Source organism: Haemaphysalis longicornis, unplaced genomic scaffold, assembly GCF_048455015.1.
Source record: "Haemaphysalis longicornis isolate Haplotype H1 unplaced genomic scaffold, Haemaphysalis longicornis Haplotype H1 scaffold_1, whole genome shotgun sequence".
NCBI lineage: Eukaryota > Metazoa > Arthropoda > Arachnida > Ixodida > Ixodidae > Haemaphysalis > Haemaphysalis longicornis.
Window position 1 is genome coordinate 47,838,698 of NW_027526203.1, and position 19,012 is coordinate 47,857,709.

Consider the following 19,012-nt stretch of genomic DNA (forward strand, 5'->3'; position numbering starts at 1 on the left):
GACGCCAATTCAGTCTGTTTTGAGGTTAGGGGACATGGTTTAGCAATGGGAAACTCAATTCCATTCACCGAAAAACAATCCTTTTTTCTGTAGTGGCCGTCGGCAGCCTTGAGACAAAGTAAACCAGGCTATTTCAGGTGGAAACCTATTACCCAACACAACAGCAATTCTAGTGACGCTTCCCATTCATGGCTACCTTGGTTTGCATAAGAAGGATTGCAAATATGCAATCACTTTTTATAAGAATTATAAACTTTTTATAACGGAAGCTCTGGCTACACTGTTATGGCATTAGCATGACCGAGCCGGTCTGTAGAGAGACTGGTGCGTGAGAAGTGCTATCACTGCCAGAACTCCTCTATGACAAAAAATAGACACCTGAAAATATTTGTTGATCCCCTGGCTTTGTACACTGAATTTTTAAAGCATTCTCTGTTGCCAGAATCACATTAGTGATAATGCACCCAATTTGTTTTCAAGGTTGGTACTAGTTCCAACACCGCAAAACTCTTTTTTTTTTTTTGCACTTGACAGGTTTTTTTTTTTTTTTTTAACCAGGGTGTGCGACAGTTTTTTGCCTTTCTATCAGCCTGCAAGAAGCATTCTCATGTCACATGAAACCTCAGTAACTAGACAGTGCAGAACTTGAACTGAGATTTAATTATGCTCCAACCAATACATAGACAAAACCCGATGTTTCGAAGCCGGCTCGGCTTCTTCAAGGGTGACTGGGGCCACGCTGCAGCTGCGTCTTATAGTCTTTCACTTTCGCTGGCCTCGCACAAAGCCCTTCGCTGCGGCACGTAATCGTGTGTGTACACCGAAGGGAGAGTGCCAAGCGAGCGATTAAGGTTCCCAGGGGTGCGTTGTATATGCCACGACTCAAGGAAAAGCCGCTTCCTCCAGTTCGTTTCCCTTTCGAGGATGGCTGTTCCGGAGAAGTCAATTTTGTGGTCGGCCACTTCACAGTGTTCGGCGACTGCGCTGCGTTCTCTATTCTGTTTCCATACGTCGTTCTTGTGTTGCCTAATCCTCTCCGGTAGGTTTTTGGTTTCACCGATGTACGAGGCGTTGCACTCAGCGCACGGAATGCGGTAAACGACCCCGGGTGCTTTCTCTATTGTCGGCCGGTCTTTGGGGCGGGGGTCACGTGTTCCAGTGCCGTATATCCCAGGAACGAGCGAGGCCTTGGCCCGCATTTTCAGAGGTGTAGGAGTGCGCATCGCCCACAAGCCTTCGACAACAATAGGCAGCCTAATACCCTGCCCCAAAGACCAGCCGACAATAGAGAAAGCACCCGGGGTCATTTACCGCATTCCGTGCGCTGAGTGCAACGCCTCGTACATCGGTGAAACCAAAAACCTACCGGAGAGGATTAGGCAACACAAGAATGATGTACGGAAACAGAATAGAGAACGCAGCGCAGTCGCCGAACACTGTGAAGTGGCCGACCACAAAATTGACTTCTCCGAAACGGCCATCCTCGAAACGGAAACGAACTGGAGGAAGCGGCTTTTCCTTGAATCGTGGCATATCCAACGCACCCCTGGGAAGGTTAATCGCTCGCTTGGCACTCTCCCTTCCGTGTACACACACGGATTACGTGCCGCAGCGAGGGGCTTTGTGCGAGGCCAGCAAAAGTGAAAGACTATAAGACGCAGCTGCAGCGTGGCCCCAGTCACCCCTGAAGAAGAAGCCGAGGGTGTTTCGAAACGTCAGGTTTTTGTCTATGTATTGGTTGGAGCATAATTAAATCTCAGTTCAGTAACTTCCCAACCAGACAGAAGTCTGTCAAAATGTTCACCTTCAAGTGCAGAACTTAGCTTGCACTTTGAATTAAAGCAGCACTGAGTGGATAACCTCAAGGTAGGTCTTGTTATAATGAAGGCCCAGTTAAACCAAAGATAGCTTGCAGGGGTGGCAGAGAATTGAGACAAATAAGTCTAGAAACACACATTATTTCAGTGCAGGCACATGAATGCGCCAGTCTCGTGTGGTTACTTGTTCTCTCATGTTGGCGTGGTGCTGCCCAATACAGTTGAACCCCTTTATAAGAGACACGTACTGGGGAGCAGTTTTCGTCTCTTATACGAGACATCTCTTATAAACAGGGAACCATGTTTTCACTTACTGATCAACCCCTAGTTCAATGCGGGCACCGTACAACTAAAATAAGCACAAAGGAAGGGCACAGCGTGTTGCAAAAGCAGGGGTGGAACAGGGTTCATGGGTTTGGGAGCAGTCCTGAGAGCAGGCAAAAGTGCCTTTTGTAGCAGGCTTGCAGCAGCCAGAAGGGCATTTTGGAGCAGGATTGGAGCAGCCAGAAATGCCCTTTGGAGGAGATGTAACCCCAGTTCACAGCATTATGGCGCTTCCATAATCTCCGGACCGGCCTCTGTGCAAGTCCCCCGCCAAGTACCTTTTATCTGTGTACTATCTCAGGCGTTCGACCATGCGTTAGAACCTACTCTGAACTAGGAACACCATCCTTGTACTATGTCTAGAGGTTTGCAAAATGCGGAGTCATCTACCTTTGGCCCGAGCGAGCACACCGCGTTATTACCATTCGAAGGTCAAACCTCACGCCCAGAGTCGAAGGGGATCAGTTATCAGGCCTTGCTCCAACTCCGGTACACACAGTGTTTGTGCGAACCCACAGTGGCATTCTGTAAAACAAGGTGTTTGCTTGCATTTTTTCCATTGAAGAGCAGCTTCCATACGTGCGAAGCTGAACATAGCTTTATCTTCGCCCATCACAGGGTTGTGAGAGTTGACGAACGTACACCGGAGATTATGTAAGTAGAGGTGTCAGAAGACACAATTAATGCTGGACCATCCTCCACTAAGCAAAGCTAACCCCAAACTTGAATTGAAGTTTATTTGTTCTTGTCTGAATATAGGAAAATGGAGGGAAGGCAAAAGGCAACGTTTCAAATTCATTTCCGTTTCAAGTTAACAGGTGAAAATGAGTAATAACTGCAAAACAAAAGCGCACCAAATTAACACGCAAGGGCAAAGTGTCCAATACCCTCTTTGTTTAACACATGCAGCAACAGAATGTTCAGGCAGCAAAGCTAGGATCACCAAAAATGGCCGGCTAAACTGATGTTCACCTCCAATAAACTACAACCTTTCATGCGAATACCATTCTACCTGTTTGCGATGATGAGACACAAAAACATTTTACAGTTGAACCCCTTTATAAGAGACACGTACCGGGGAGCAATTTCTGTCTCTTATATGAGATGTCTCTTATAAGCAGGGTGCCATGTTTTTACCAACTGATCAACCCATAGTTCAATGTGGGCACCGTATGACTAAAATAAGCTCAAAAGAACGCTACAGCATGTTGAAAAAGATTCATTCTAATTAATGTTTGGCCCAAGAATTTATGAAACTTTGTTTGCTTCATGACTGTATTTACACTGTTTTTTACAACCGATTCTACAAGCTTTTTTTCCTTTCACTGTTTGTGGAAGGTGAATTGTAGATGTTGAGTTCACAAGCCTGATCAATAGCCAGAGCGCACAGCTTCTTCCGCTGTGTGCTCAGGCTATTCATTACGCTTGCAGGACTCAACATCTGCAGTGCTTCTTGATTGGGAGCTACGCGAGTGGGAGAGCCCGCATGTGCGATTGCGCTCCATTCAATGGACGGCAGTAAGCTTCAACCACTTCTGTAAGTTGCATTTCCATTGGCAGGGCTTCTCATCGTCATTTCATAGCTGAGTGAACCACTTTGTGTTTGCTTAAGTTATAATAAATAGTGACTGCAGGTGTCTGTGGTCCACCTGTGCTTCCAGGATGGAAGCAACTGCAATTAGTGATTGGTGGCACTGCATCTGAAGTTGAAATGTCTGTTACAAGCGAGATTGTTGATTAAAGTTCAAGGATGACTTGTCTCTTATAACCAACTGTCTTCTACATCCAATGTCTGTTATAAAAGAGGTCAATTTAATGGGAAAGATAGGGCAGCCAACCATGTGGGTGAATAGTGTCTCTTATACCCATTTGTCTCTTACATCAGTGTCTCTTATAACGAGGTTCAACTGTACTCTGATTGTCATTTTTACTTTGTCATTTTTCATTGACTGTAGCGCAGCGGCTGACACCGGCTAACACAATCGTGCAAATGGAATCTGTAAAAAATTCACTACATTAAAATTAAACTATGGAAGTTGGTGTATAGGGGCATAATTAAAAGTAAGAAATATTGGTATGCAAGGTGTTAAAAACCCCACAATATCGCCATTGTTTTGTGACGGAACATGAGGCCAAGTGAGATCATGGGGAGTACGTTATGTACTTCAAGAAGTTACGTTATGTACTTCAAGAAGTCAACATCGGCAAGGTAATGAAAGACTTATCTGTAAGAAAACATGGGACTACCGATAAAAATAATGAAGGGTGCAAGGGTATGCAATGAGTGTATATTTCATGAAAGTGACGTTTTCCCTCTATGTTGCACATCTCACTTTCAATAAGCATATGAAGAACTGACAGCTGCCCCCCACACCGATGACAGTGTGGCTTGTTTGCGTCTGTTTTAAAAGGTATGAGTGTGTGATGTGTGTGTGGTCAATTCTCAATCTGCATAAGGCTACCTCCACAAATCTGTCATGTTTTTCAGCAGGGGGCTTTTCTATTTTGGGTTTAACGACATGTAGTTTGTTCTCTGCTTCTCTGTCCCATTGTTGCTGCCAGTGGTCTCGCAGCTTCCTTTTTACAAAAGGTTTCAGATCTTGATATGGGACCTTGTTTATGTCTAGGCTGCTTCGAAGGGCGGCAGCTGCAGCACTACGGTCAGCAGCTTCATTTCCAGCAAGGCTGCAGTGGCCAGGAACCCAGCAGACTGTGACAACGAGTTTCAGGCCATAAGCCGAGTAGAGAGCTCTTAAAACACAATTAAAAGTAGGGTTTTTACTGACCTTCCGAGATGAAAGATTTGAGACGACACTGAGAGAGTCTGTGTATACTTCTTAACTTTGTTTCAAAGAATGTGGTTCAAAGCCAGTAGAATACCGTGCGCCTTTGCAGTGAATATACTTGTGTTCCTGTTCATTGTTTTGGATATATTAAGTAGGGGGCCATTTGCAGCACAGGATACGGCTGTGGTAGTTTTTGAAGCATCTGTGTAAAATTCAGCTGCCCTGTATTTGTCACGGAGGAACAGAAAATGCTGAGTGATGACAAAGTTTGGTACATTTTTCTTTTGAATTTCTCTAAAGGACATGTCACAGTGAATTGGGAAAGTGTCCCACGGAGCGACCAAATCATAAACTGATGTACAGTAAGAGGAACTTGGAACTTGCTGACGAGGTGTGAAACTGCCAGCGGGAAAGGTCGAGCTATGGATGGCCGGTTTTTCAAAGAGGTGATCAGTTGTGTTATTTTTCATTATGCTATTTAGAGGGTGTTCCTTCAGAGAACTCATCTTTGCGGCATACATCAGAGCAGTGTAGGCGCGCTGGTACCCTAGGAACCACTGGTTTGATTCGACATGAAGGGATGGAATAGGACTTGTTCGATATGCCCCTGTGGCCAAGCGAAGCCCCAAGTTGTATACTGGGTCCAACATTTTGAGTGCTGTTTTGGTTGCAGACTGGTATACAATGCAGGCGTAGTCTATTCTTGACCTAACAACACTATTAAGAAGTGCTAGCAGACATTTTGTATCCATTCCCCAGGACTGATGAGATAGTACCCTTAAAATGTTCATTGTTTTCAGGCATTTTACTTTTAGTAATTTAATGTGTGGTATGAATGTGAGCTTGTGGTCGAGCAAAATACCTAGAAACCTGTGTTCCTTTTTCACTGGTATGGGCTGACCTCCTAACGTGATACAAGGAAGAGGTTGAACACCGCGTATCCTAGAAAAGACAACAACAGCACTTTTATCAGCGTTAAACTTAAAACCATTTTTTTTCAGCCCACGTAACCAGCCTGTTGACACTTAATTGGATTTGACGTTCACATATCAACAGATTACAGGATTTAAAGCTAACTTGGATATCGTCAACGTAGGCAGAGTATGAAACAGTTCGAGGCAGCACAGTTTTAGGAGAACTCATTTTAACAATGAACAGTGCACAGCTCAGCACTCCTCCCTGGCGTACGCCATTTTCTTGAACAAATGTTCTAGACAGGGCAGTCACCACACGGACACGAAATGTGCGATCAGACAAATAGTCTTGAATAACATTGAGTATATTGCCACTAAGGCCAAACGACTGCAAGTTCAATAGAATGCCATATCGCCACGTTCTATCGTAGGCTTTCTCCATATCAAAGAATACAGAGAAGCAGCGCTGTTTATGGACGAAAGCGTCTTTAACATACGATTCAAATGCAACCAGGTTATCTGTAGTTGATCTCCCAGACCTAAACCCTCCCTGATTTTTGTCTAGAACACCATAAAACTCCAGAAAGTAAAAAAGCCGCCAGTTTATCATTTTTTCCAGGAACTTACACAAACAGCTGGTCAGGGCAATAGGCCTGTAACTAGCAGCAAAGGATGGTTCTTTCCCCTCTTTTAGAAGAGGTACAACGATTGCCTCTTTCCACGCTTTTGGAAAGCGGCCTTTCTGCCATATTTTGTTAAAGAGAGGGAGTATTGTGTAAAGTGTGTCAATGTGTAAGTGCCTGATCATCTCATAGCTGATTCTGCCAGCTCGAGGGGCTGACTTACCACATGTGGACAGTGCAGTAATTAGTTCGGGCATCGTAAATGGGGCATTGTATCCTTCATTTGAGCTTTGGCTCACACAAAGGGGCTGGCGCTCAGCTGCTTTCTTGTGCTGTAAAAATGTTTGTGTGTAATGAGAGGAACTGAATACATGTTCAAAATGTTTGCCGAGAGCATCTGCTTGGTCTTTTATTGTGTTACCCACACTATTTACAAGGGGAGCAGGGTTGGTCTTGTAGCCTTTTAGTTTCTTTATCCTAGCCCATACTTTGCGAGAGTCTATGTAAGAGTTTACAGACGATATAAACCTTGTCCAACTTTCGTTTTTTGCTACGTGCCGTGTCCGCTTTCCTTTGGCTTTTGCCCGTTTAAACTTAAGCAGGTTGTCTGCCGTAGGATAGCGGCGTAAGAGCGCCCATGATTTATTCTGTTCGGAACGTGCATGCTCGCACTCCTCATTCCAACATGGTCTAGGTTTGGGAAGGGTTTTAGGAGTGGTCTCTGGAATGGTTTTTTGAGCACAGTCAAGAATATGGGCCGTAATAAGTGAACTTGCTGCTTCAATATCTAAATGACTTATTGATTGATTGACTGATTGTAGGGTTTAACGCACCGACGCAACGCTGGCAATGAGGCGCACCGTAGTGGAGGGCTCCGGATTAATTTTGACCACCTTGGGATCTTTAATGTGCGCCGAAATCTCGTACACACGGGCGTTTTTGCTAAATGACTTATTAGTGAAGGGGTTAGTCTGGAAAGTTCCTTGAATGTTTTCCAGTCAGCTGCATGTTGTTTAAAAGTTCGAAGCGAATCGGTGTCTTGGGAGTTATTGCTAGTGGTTTCACGGGGAAATGGTCGCTGCCATAGGGGTTGTTAATTACTTTCCACTCACAGGTGGGCAGTAAAACTGCGGAGCCAATTGCCAGATCTATTGCACAATATGTGTTGTGGGTCGTGTTGTAGTATGTTGGATGTTTCTTATTAAAGATGCAACTTCTGGATGATATGATGAACTTTTCAATTAGCCGCCCTCGTGCATCGGCTCGCGCAGACCCCAGATAGGGTTGTGGGCATTAAAATCCCCAATAATTAGGTAGGGTTCAGGTAGCTCATTGGTGAGAATTTCGAATTCGACACTGGATAGGTGATAGTCCGGTGGATTGTAAAGAGAACACACTGTTATTAGCCTATCAAAAATTATGGCTCTAACGGCAACTGCTTCAAGTGAAGTTTGTAGCTGCAGGTGTTGACAAGCAACAGATTTTTGTACTATTATTGCCACACCACCAGACGGATGGTGGTAGTTCAGTCTGCCTTTACGAAATATAGTGTATTGTGTTAAAAAGTTTGTCTGAGATGGGCGTAGGTGTGTTTCTTGGAGAGACAGTATTTTTGGTTTGTGATTTGAGAGTATACGCCTCGAGCTTCGCGATCACTGCGCCGCCTGCCGCCGCTTCTCCGCGGCGCTTACGGGATGTCCGCAACGCAGCTGATAGCGGCTCATGCAGTGTTTTGGTTCTCTTTCGCTTCTTTTTGCCTTTCCGCGCCCTAAACATCTTGTTATTGTGATGTCTGTAAGCAAATACAGTCGAATCCCGCTACAACGAAATTGACGGGACGGGCGAAAAATTTCATTGAAGTGAAAATTCGTTGAGGCGAAATCCGCCCCAACACACCACGGAAAGGCCCGAAAATCAGCCCCGTATGTTTCCGCATCATTGGCAGCAAAACAAAAACAATGTTTAGAAAAACGAGTGACGCGCAGTAACGTCATGTTTATTCGGATAACAAACATACCAATGGTTATCTGTGTTCACTGCACGCAAAGAACGCGTTATGGAGGGGGGTGAAGAAATGCAGGCGCAAAACGTATTGCTGCACAACAAAGTGTGCCCACCGAGCTGATTACTTGCAGATAGCTGCTAGGGCGTCGGAAGACCCCCTCTCGCTTGTGGCAGGATCAGTGCCGTTATCTTATCCTCTGACAGGGCATGGCAGCTACTGACCTTGGCAGGCAAGACGCGCGCGCTTGCATTAAACATGACCGCGCGCTCGCGACTGATAGGATGACTTGGCTTTAAGACCAAACACGCAAACATGATTTGTGTTCTTGGCTATGAAGAATGGTAGAAGGAAAACGGCAAGGACAGCTGCTCACGAGTCACAACGCATACATGACGCCGCCGCGCCAGCAGCGGAGCACATTCGTGCGATTTCAATTGGATACAGATTGGCTGTAGCTCCGGCTTGGCAAACCGGGCTTGTGCCTCATGTAAAGACGGCCAGCCACATCGTTATCACCTCAAACAATGGCGTCCGCCTATAAGTTTTTTTTTTTTTTTTTTGGTGGCGGTGTGGGCGCACCGCGCATGTTTTCGGTGAAACTAAGCGTCCTCAATGTTTAAAAAGTTACAGATAGCTGGCGCTATGCTTATTTTATTGTAAAATAATTGTTCAAACCCAGCCCAATTCATCGAAAATTTCGTTGAAGCGAAAGCAAGCCAGACAAATGGTTCGTTGTGGCGAGGACTTTGTTGCATTGACTTCTATGGCTAGCTGACGGGGAATTGGAAATATTTCGTTGAAACGGAAATTTCGTTGAAGCGGACTTCGTTGTAGCGGGATTAGACTGTAGTACGTTCAGGGCACTTTAAAAAACAGCTGCGTCCTGATTAGAGTTGTTAGTGTGCTCGAACGCCAACAAGAGCTAACCGGGGACGCGGTACTGCGCGCTTCTTCGTCGCTCTTACGGGCGTCGGCGACGGCAGCGGCATATCACCACTGTCACCTCCGAATATCTCAGGTGCAAGTGAATTCTATTGAGGCCTCGTTTAGACCTGATATTGGCACAGTGAGAGGTAGGTTTCGTTTTGCAGCGCGGACAACGAATTCGGCCTTGTTTTGAATGTATACGTCGTCCAAAAATATCATTTGGGGAGGTGATTACCAAATATACTTGGCAATAACTTGTGCCTTTTATATAAATAGAGGCCACGCGAACATGTTAAGTATATTCCAAGTCTATGGGTCGTTAAATATGTGCCCACTCTCGCGTGATAGAACAGACCAAGGAGAGTTAATGAAACCACAGAAAAATAAATGGTCTGCCAAGTCCGGAAGCAATGTAACAGCTCATGCGAGAATGAAAAAAAAGCAGTGCAGCTTCGCAAATCCTACAGACGTTTGTCTTACCTTAAGCAAGGTTGAACTCACTGGACCAACTAGATGCGAAATGCACTGATGTTTTCTAAGACAGGGAGGGGGAGGAGGGGGCGCTTATCTATCGTTGTGTACAAATGCGGAGCGAAATCAAGAAAAGACCGTTTTAGTAAATCACACACAAGCTACGCGTTCACCTTTTTTTGTTTGTTTTTCGACTTTAACAAACAGGGGATCACTCAGCGGACAAGGAAGTTCACAAGCGATAAAAGGTGTCGTTGGATTCAGCGTGGTATCTGATAAGGCCCCCTGGTTTCACTTTTGTGCTAAATTCTGCACGCTCCCTGTGTCATATGATGATGTTTCGAAAAAGCGTTTAGTCACAGCTTGGGATATAAGCGGAGGGTGTATGTAACCGATGACTGTTTGGGGAAGCTCACCTCGCGACAAGACGACCCAGCCGTAAATTCTTTGCGCTAACTCCCTCGTGTGATTTCGCATTATCAGTACTACTTATTGCATAGAATGTCCGTGATATTTATGCTACATTGGCTTGTTCGGGGTAGTGATCAATATCCGAGATATGAAGCGTAACTGGCGGGCTGTCAGGTATGAGTGCTCCGCTAAATAATGATACCACATGAAACCGATTTACATCGCAGTGTATAGCCGTAGAATGAGCATCTGAACAAACGCTGCTTACGGAGTTACTGTTAGTAAATTTCAGGGCAGTGGAATTTCAATCAGATCCATGCATATAAGCCGGTTTCGTGACGCCGGCTTGTGGCACACACCTGGCGCTTATGCGGACCGAATGTACCACAGTAAGATCGCGTCAGAAGCATTTACACTCTCGTAAATGCACCACATTTGCGAACAGAGTGACTGCTCCACATAAATATGTATTTCCAACGCACACAAACGGAAAATATCAGTCGCGAACAGGCCTCAAAAGCAACGGCGACAGTGGTGAGCAGGCCGGCAACTCCCACGACTGCTTTCGAAACGGGCCGTTAGGGGGATTTCAGTGGCGCCCCTACAGGCAGCGCTCGAGGCGTATATCATATATATCGTCAAGGTTGTTCAACAGCCCCCTACAATTCCACTGGATAGCACTTTAAGCAGCCATAAATACCAAGAGAAGAGAAATACAGATCATGAGATGTTCTGTTTCCATTAAAAGGGTCATTATACTTGGGGACAACTTTCTGTGGCAATGGAGAGAAAGCTACAGGAGGGAGGGGGGGAGGGGGGGGCGAAGTCGCTGGCTGAACCACGACATTTCGCTGCGCAGTTGGAAGTAGTTCTACAAACATTATTCAATGCGCATAACCTATGCAATTCAAAAACATATATTTCTTTTTTTCTAGCCTTGCATTTACATGCCAATAAATCGCCAGAATATAATCGCCAGTAAGCGTTACTTTTTTTAAAGGCGTCTTCATCGACAGCAGCTACTTTTCTGTCCGATAGCCTGCCAGTTAATTCGCCTCAAAGGATTTTCAAAAAGGTTCACAACCAAAAGCTGTCAAACCAGACCAAGCAAGTTGTCTGCAACAAATATGCCCAAGTGAGAGTGACACAGCCAGGACTCTCCATCGTTTCCGCATTTCGTTAGGCTAGCCAGCTTACTGATGTAAGCGAGCGTACGGTCGCACGGCTCAAGAATGAGGTTGTGCGTGGCACCTCGAAGTCCCCAAAGCGCAAAAGGCTTCGTTTGTCGACGGGGAAACCGCTTGCAGTTACAGGAAAGACAAGAGTACAGCGGTACGACAGCTTCACCCTTGCTGCTCTTCGACAGAAAGTGCATCAGTACTTCATTCGCAACGAGGCGCCAACTGCAGAAAAGATCCTCAGCGATGTGACCAGCGACCCCGACATGGGGCTGCCGAAGCCGAGTGTCAGAACGATGCGTCGGCTTCTGAATGACATTGGATTTCCTTTTCGGAAGCGAAAACGTAACTCTGCGCTTCTGGAAAGGGATGACATCATCGTGTGGTGGCGGAAATATCTGCGGACCTTTCAAGAAATGCGAAAGCAGAAACGGTACGCGGTTACTGTTTCAATTTGGTGGACAGATCGATAAATGTCAATTCCGGCGATTAAAATAAAAATTTCGTATGTAACATTATTTGACAGTTGAAATGTAACAAGAAAAAATAACAATGGAAGTTCTCGTACAGCCAAATATTTTATTGCTGAGAGTTACTTAACAACACCGCTCCGCATGCATACTGGCGTTCGCTTTATTTTTTTCATGGCGTTTTTCTGTATCCCTGCCTCTTGTTCGTATTTTGCATGCTATTCTGGTTTAGCAAGTGAAGAGACAAGTATGCATCGACATGTTATAATAATGTATGGATAGCACTCACTGACAGGATTTCGTTAGCCATGTGGGTGGTGTACGTTCTACAAACTTTTTTTATTTTGGTATTTTGCGGTACCACCAAAAACTAAACATACCTGCCGGCGTAGTAGAATGATGTTAGGTGCAAGCAATAAATGCCTTCTCTGTCTTAACTAACCCCTCTCCCCAAAGAAAAACTGACACGTATTCCTTCCATTTTCGCGGGACTATATATTACCTCAACGAGACTTGGGTCAATGCTGGGCACACCAAGGGCATGGTGTGGGAGGACAGCACTGGATCATCCCGTGAAGACGCCTTTCGCAAGGGTCCAACTACTGGGCTTCGTGCACCAAGTGGCAAAGGTGGTCGGCTCATCGTCCTTCATGCTAGAAGTGAGAAGGGCTTTGTGGACGGGGCATGTCTCATTTTCCGTGCGTCAAAGAGTGCTTCCACTGACTACCACAGTGAAATGGATGCCCACGCTTTGAGAAGTGGTTCGCAGAACAACTTCTACCCAACATTGAGCCACGCAGTGTTATTGTCATGGACAATGCTCCGTACCACAGTATTCGGACCGAAAAGCTGCCCTCGACGTCGTGGCGCAAGGCCGACATTCAGTCTTGGTTGACTGCAAAAACCATCCCGTGGTGTGATGACCAGTTGAAGCCCGAGCTCCTTCGGCTGGTTAATGAGAACAAACACAAGTTTTTTGGATACCGGATTGAAGCCCTGGCCAGAGTTGCTGGTCATGACATTGTTCGGCTTCCTCCTTACCACTGTGAATTCAACCCTATTGAAATGGTGTGGAGCCAGGTTAAGGGGTATATTGCTGCCAACAACACTTCATTCACTCTCGCTGAAGTTGAACGACTACTCAACGAAGCCATCACCCTCGTGACTCGCGAAAACTGGGTCCGGGACTGCGCTCATGTGGAGCGTCTTGAGAAAGAGGCCTGGGAGCGGGATGGTGCAATCGACACCAGAATCGACAACGTCGTGATTCCGCTAGGTTCCGACTCCAGCAGCTCTAGTGACTGCAGTGACAGCGAAATGAGCGGCATAGAGGAACTGTGATGAAACCGAAGTGCGCTGACTTATGTGGTGCTGGTCGTGTGTGGCGAGTGACAAGGTGCTTTGTTTACGGTTCTGGTGACTGGAAGCTTGGAAGTACACTCGGTTGGTGCTGCTTTTGTGTGGCAACTTACAGAGCCCCCTGTTTAACTTTCCGATGCCCAGCAGCTTGGAAGTACGCTTTGTTGGTTATGTGGTGCTTACAAGGCACCTTGTTTACCTTTCTGATGCCCCGCAACTTAGGAGGTAGCTGCTCATACAGTGCTGGATTTGTGCAGCACAAGGCAATCATTAGGAGTGCTTGTTGTCAGTATGCGAATTAGTCTTCAGGTTGTCGGTTGTGGGTGGCAGCTAAGATGCACTTGCTGTACCTTTGTCATGCATAAAATGAAACCCGACGACGAACACTGGTAGCAAGCAGTGAGGAGTGGCATTTCATGTATGCTGTTTCACCCAGAAGAAATGCAATGGGAAAATTTGATTACAACCCAAGAGGTTGTAAACAAGCCTCTGCAAATAGCAGTTACCTGTGCATGAAATGACAAGACTGCAAGAATTATTTTACAAGAACTGCGAGATGGTAGTGATGTCCAGAAATGCATTGCTGAGTTGTCTATCATTTGTAATTGTTTCAGTTATCTGAAAAAAAATATATACTACCATCACATTGTAAGTGAGGTAATCATTTGTACTCACTTGCTCATGTTTTGTTGGTCTTTTCCACTACAGAGGGTAGATTGCTGAAGTAAAAGACCATTTCCGGCTCAAATAATTTCTTTTAAATGCGTATTTACAGGGTTAAATGGTGAGGAGTAATACGAATCGTCAATGCCTCAGTTGAAACGCTGTAGGTTTCCCTGCTACCAGCCTTAGCTTTTGTAAAAATACTAGCTTCCCGAGGCCCTGGGATATGAGGTCACACACCCGAAAGGTAACGGCACACTCTCATGAAACAGAAGTTACAGAAATGTTCCCTGCCATGGGGATGGGCAGTGTCACTTTATCATGCTTGTGGTGCAATGTCTGGTACATCTATGTTCATGGGAACAGATTAAGCGCCAGGCACAACTGGGGGAAGTAAAACAGACAGGAAAGGGGCGCACTAACAACTGAGCTTTATTCGTTCCGAAAGCGATTATAAAGGCACGAAAACCACCATGTGACACTAGTTGCACCACGTGTGGAAACGATTACAGCTGCTGCACTCGTCTAACTAATCATCCAGATAATCCACCTCACTCGAACGAAGGTCAACTGAAGGTTTGCTGACACATCGGTCCCCCATCTTTTTTATGACGTAGGCCTCGAACACTTCCCGTTCTTCTTTTTTGCGATATGAATGCAGCACGCGGGTCCTCTCAAACGCTGGTTCGCAGCCCTTTGGCTTGCAGTCAGTCTTACAGTGAAGAGCCAGATTGCTTCCTGTTCCCGTCTTCAGTGTCGCCGCATGTTCACGCGACCGGTCGTTGAGGCAGCGCCCCGTCTGTCCTACGTATACACGGCCACACTTCAAGGGGATCTGATACACTACGTTTTTTGAACACTCCACAAACGCAGTGGCATGCTTCTTGCTGCAGACAGGAGGCCTGGGTCCGCATCGGTTAACGATGCGGCACATAGTTCCGAGTTTGTTGGGAGTGCTGAAGACCACGGGCACACCGGCATGCTCCGCATTTTTCTTTACGCGATGCGATATCCCATGTATGTATGGGATAACGGCAATCTTCTGCCTTTCCTTCTGTCCGATGTTTGACTGGCTGGCGCCTTCGTGCTGCTTATTTAAACTCTTTCCCGCCGAGCCGCAAAGCATCGATGCAGGGAAGCCCGCCTGGAATAGTCTCTCGACCTGCGAAACAAAACTCTCCTGTATCTGGTGCTGGCAGGACCTTACAATGGCGTTCCTCAAGGCAGCGACCGCTATGCGCCGCTTGACCAACTTGGAGTGTCCAGAGGTAAACGGAAGCAAGGCTTTTTTGGAGCGGGGGGAGTACACCCAGCAAACGCGGTCCTTCAAGAACGTCAGCTCCAGGTCGAGGAACCTCAGGCGACGCTCAAGTGGCAGCTCCATGGTCAGTGTGAGGCAGTCAAGCGCCCCTTCAAAAACTGCCAGAAACCGTCTAGCAAAGTCTTCGTCCGATGTGCCGGCTGACGACTTGAAAAGTACAAGGTAGTCGTCCAGGAACCGGAAAACGCGGACAACATCTAGGTCGCCAAGTTCGTGTTCCAACCGCCGGTCAAAACGAGCCATCAACATGTCACTGAGTGCGGGGGCTAGGCAAGAGCCAATGCAGACTCCTTGCTTCTGCTGGTAGTAGGCTCCTTCGAACTCCACAATTGAAGACTGGAGATAAGACCCCAGGAGTTCAAGGAAGCCGTCGACGCCCACACCGCAATCGTTCTGAAAGCGGACAGACCTGTACTTGTCGATCCCCTCGCTAACCACTTCCAAAAGTAATTCCTGGGGCAGGGAGTAGTACAGATCCTCTTGAGGTCGAGGGAAACGCCACTCACATTTGTGGAAATCATGCCACCAAGGAATTCTGACACTTCAGCCGGGCTCCGCACCAAGTAAGGGTCATCAACTCTGAGCTTGTTGAGGTATCGCTGTAGGTACTGCCCCAAATGACGCTGCCAGGTGCCACGCTCGGAAATTATCACTCTAAAAGGCGTCTCATCCTTGTGAGTCTTTGCCGAGAAAAAAGGCTGGAGGCTCAGGCCCTCCACTTTCACGATTGAATTCGCAAGTTTGGTCACACCCAGCTCTCCGCAGAGGTCTGCAGCTTGCTTCCTGACCCGGGTAGGGGCGCGGTTACTCCGGCGAAAGTGCTGCTGCATTGCCAACCTGGATCGTTCATTGTAGGCGTCTGCTGTCGCGACTACAAAGCCTCTCTACTTGTCAGAAAGAAGTAACCGGAGATCATCCTTACGAAGTGCTGCCACAATCTTCCGAGTTCTTACTTCAGGCTTCGCCACAGGAGTCTTGGGTAGTCCCTCGACAGTCTCGCGTACACACCTGTCCGCGTCTTCACGACTTGCCCTGGAAGCTGCGGTCCTAACCATGGCCAGCACTTGAGCCTTGTCGGCGGTTGGTGCCGCGCAGAACTTCGGCCCCAGCTGCAGGACGTCCGTTACACCCTGAGGAAGGCTGGGCGGGGGCACACCAAGCAATGTCACACCCTGATTCGGCGGTTCTGAGCACTTCTTTCTTGGGAGCCTCACCATCAGGCTATTCCAGGTAAAATCAGCTGGTAGCGACGCCTGCCGCAGCCCTTCGCGAAAATAGCGATGGTGTTGTGTAGGTGGTGTAGCCCGAGCACAGGCCACAAACAGGGCATCCTTGAGCAACCTCACCTGCCTCCAAGCTTCGTCGCGAAGGATACGGGTTAACCGCATACCGTGTGCCAGTGAAAGAGGGAACGGTCCGACGGAGAGTGCTACGTCCGGTGGAACTTGTGCTTGCTTGATGGAGAACGCTAGGAAGCGTGCCCTGCACATGGCTGCCGCTAGCTGACTGGTGCAAAAACGTAGTGTATCCCCTTGAAGTGTGGCCGTGTATACGTAGGACAGACGGAGCGCTGCCTCAACGACCGGTTGCGTGAACATGCGGCGACGCTGAAGACGGGAACAGGAAGCAATCTGGCTCTTCACTGTAAGACTGACTGCAAGCCAAAGGGCTGCGAACCAGCGTTTGAGAGGACCCGCGTGCTGCATTCATATCGCAAAAAAGAAGAACGGGAAGTGTTCGAGGCCTACGTCATAAAAAAGATGGGGGACCGATGTGTCAGCAAACCTTCAGTTGACCTTCGTTCGAGTGAGGTGGATTATCTGGATGATTAGTTAGACGAGTGCAGCAGCTGTAATCGTTTCCACACGTGGTGCAACTAGTGTCACATGGTGGTTTTCGTGCCTTTATAATCGCTTTCGGAACGAATAAAGCTCAGTTGTTAGTGCGCCCCTTTCCTGTCTGTTTTACTTCCCCCAGTTGTGCCTGGCGCTTAATCTGTTCCCATGATGAAGTACCAACTAGCTCGCATCGACACATTAATTCAGTACATCTACATATGTTGTTTTCACATTTACCATGAAGAAATTACTGTACACCGTACTCAGTGACTGCGAATAACTGCTAACAGAGCCAGAAATGTTTGTTTGGAAATACGTGGCTGTGTGACTTTGAGTTCCCAAGTGGGCTTGAAAGATGGGGCCACGGTTTTAAAGGTTTGCTCCTGTGGCTGGCGTTCGTGTGCATGCTTGTGGTTGTGTGACTACTTGGAGTGGCCTCCAGATTTTGTCCAGCTGATTATGCAGGAAATAAATAAATAAAACAAAACACATTCTTTCTTCTGCTTCAATTTTTCACATAGCACACATTGCTGACTAATGCTCACGGTGTACCGATGTCAAACGGTTTGCAATTGGCGGTGGCAGCCCTGAGCGTCGGAGTTTTTCAGCTGGTTCTGGAATTGTGTGTGCAAATCCTGGCCATAGCCACAAAATCGTACATTTTTGCGAAATTTTGGAGCACTTTAGCGATGGTGGGGTGTCCCGTCACCGCCAAATGAAAATTGGTGAATTGGACGGGCAGGACCATCACTGGTGAACCCACGTGTTGGGCTTGGGAACAAATAAGAGCAAGGTGAGGCCAACATCAAATTTACAGCCATGAATACCAGTCAGCTATTTTTTAATGTAGAGCCAGCCATGCTCCCACAACATTGATGTAAGTGACAAAGAAAGGAGGCTATTGCAGCCAATTGGAATGTTGATGAAGAATTAGCGGCTACACGCAGCCAATGCGAATTCTGTTGCCTGGTTTGGAAGCCAATTGAAATTTTGCTGACAGGCCCAGTTGCGGTGTTCTGGATACGGTGCCTTTTTCGACAAGTGGGCCAAAAAGTGTGCGAGTGATCACACATTAAAAAATGGAAAGGGGTGGCTTAACTACCAATCTGAGAACGGCTCGATATATTGGCGTTTGGCAAAGTCAGCTAATGCAATGTACTTTACGATGTCAGTGACCACATTACTGGCAAAATAGGTCAGTGACCAATTGTTTTTAAAGTTTACGACCAGCGCTAACTGTGCAGGTGTTTAGACAGCATTACGTTTTTCATCCGTGCAAGTGCTGACACGCCTTTATGCTGTAAATAGGCAACTTAGCCAGTGCAGTACGACTGCTATCCTAAGGTATGAAACCTGCGCCACGTAGTATAGCGAGACACGCCCGAAAGCCTGCATGATGTTCATCAAAGATATTGGAATAGGAAGGCGTGGGGATTGAGCGCAAGATTCATGGGTTATGCAGCGCGAGCTGCCCCTATACGCTTTCCGAGTTGCGGGTCACCGAAACTTCTTGGGGCCTGCCTAACTCAGCGCGATCCAAATAGGATTTCACTTCGCGCCGTAGTGTGCGCGTGCTGCCCTAACGGTATAGCGAGCCTGTGCTATCTAAGCACGCTACACGTGCTTGTTGTGCTGCCCAGTTTTCTACTAAAGAAGAGTTGAAATATCAGTGCCTGCCCTCAAAACTGCAGTGCTGACAAAATTGACGGCGTTTCTGGGTGGTTCAGAGTTCGACGGCACCGTCCACGCTATAATATATTAAGTCGGTCTGAGTTCTCCAGTGAAAGCGTTGGCTTTTGCTTAGAATCAAAAGAAACGTAGAGAAGGAGACGTCAATATGCCTGCATGATTGGTGATTGCGGTTGAGCGCACTCAACCAAAGAGCTCATGCGAAGAAATGAACTG

The 19,012-nt window shown here is 46.9% G+C and overlaps 1 protein-coding gene and 1 pseudogene across 1 annotated transcript in view; one reads left to right on the forward strand and one right to left on the reverse strand.

Moving 5' to 3' along the window:
* Positions 1-11,929, forward strand: part of LOC144167950 (uncharacterized) — a 120,275-nt pseudogene extending 108,346 nt beyond the window's left edge.
* The window catches only part of LOC144163893 (uncharacterized), a 49,366-nt gene that overhangs the window by 2,988 nt on the left and 27,366 nt on the right, over positions 1-19,012 (reverse strand). The window lies entirely within an intron of this gene.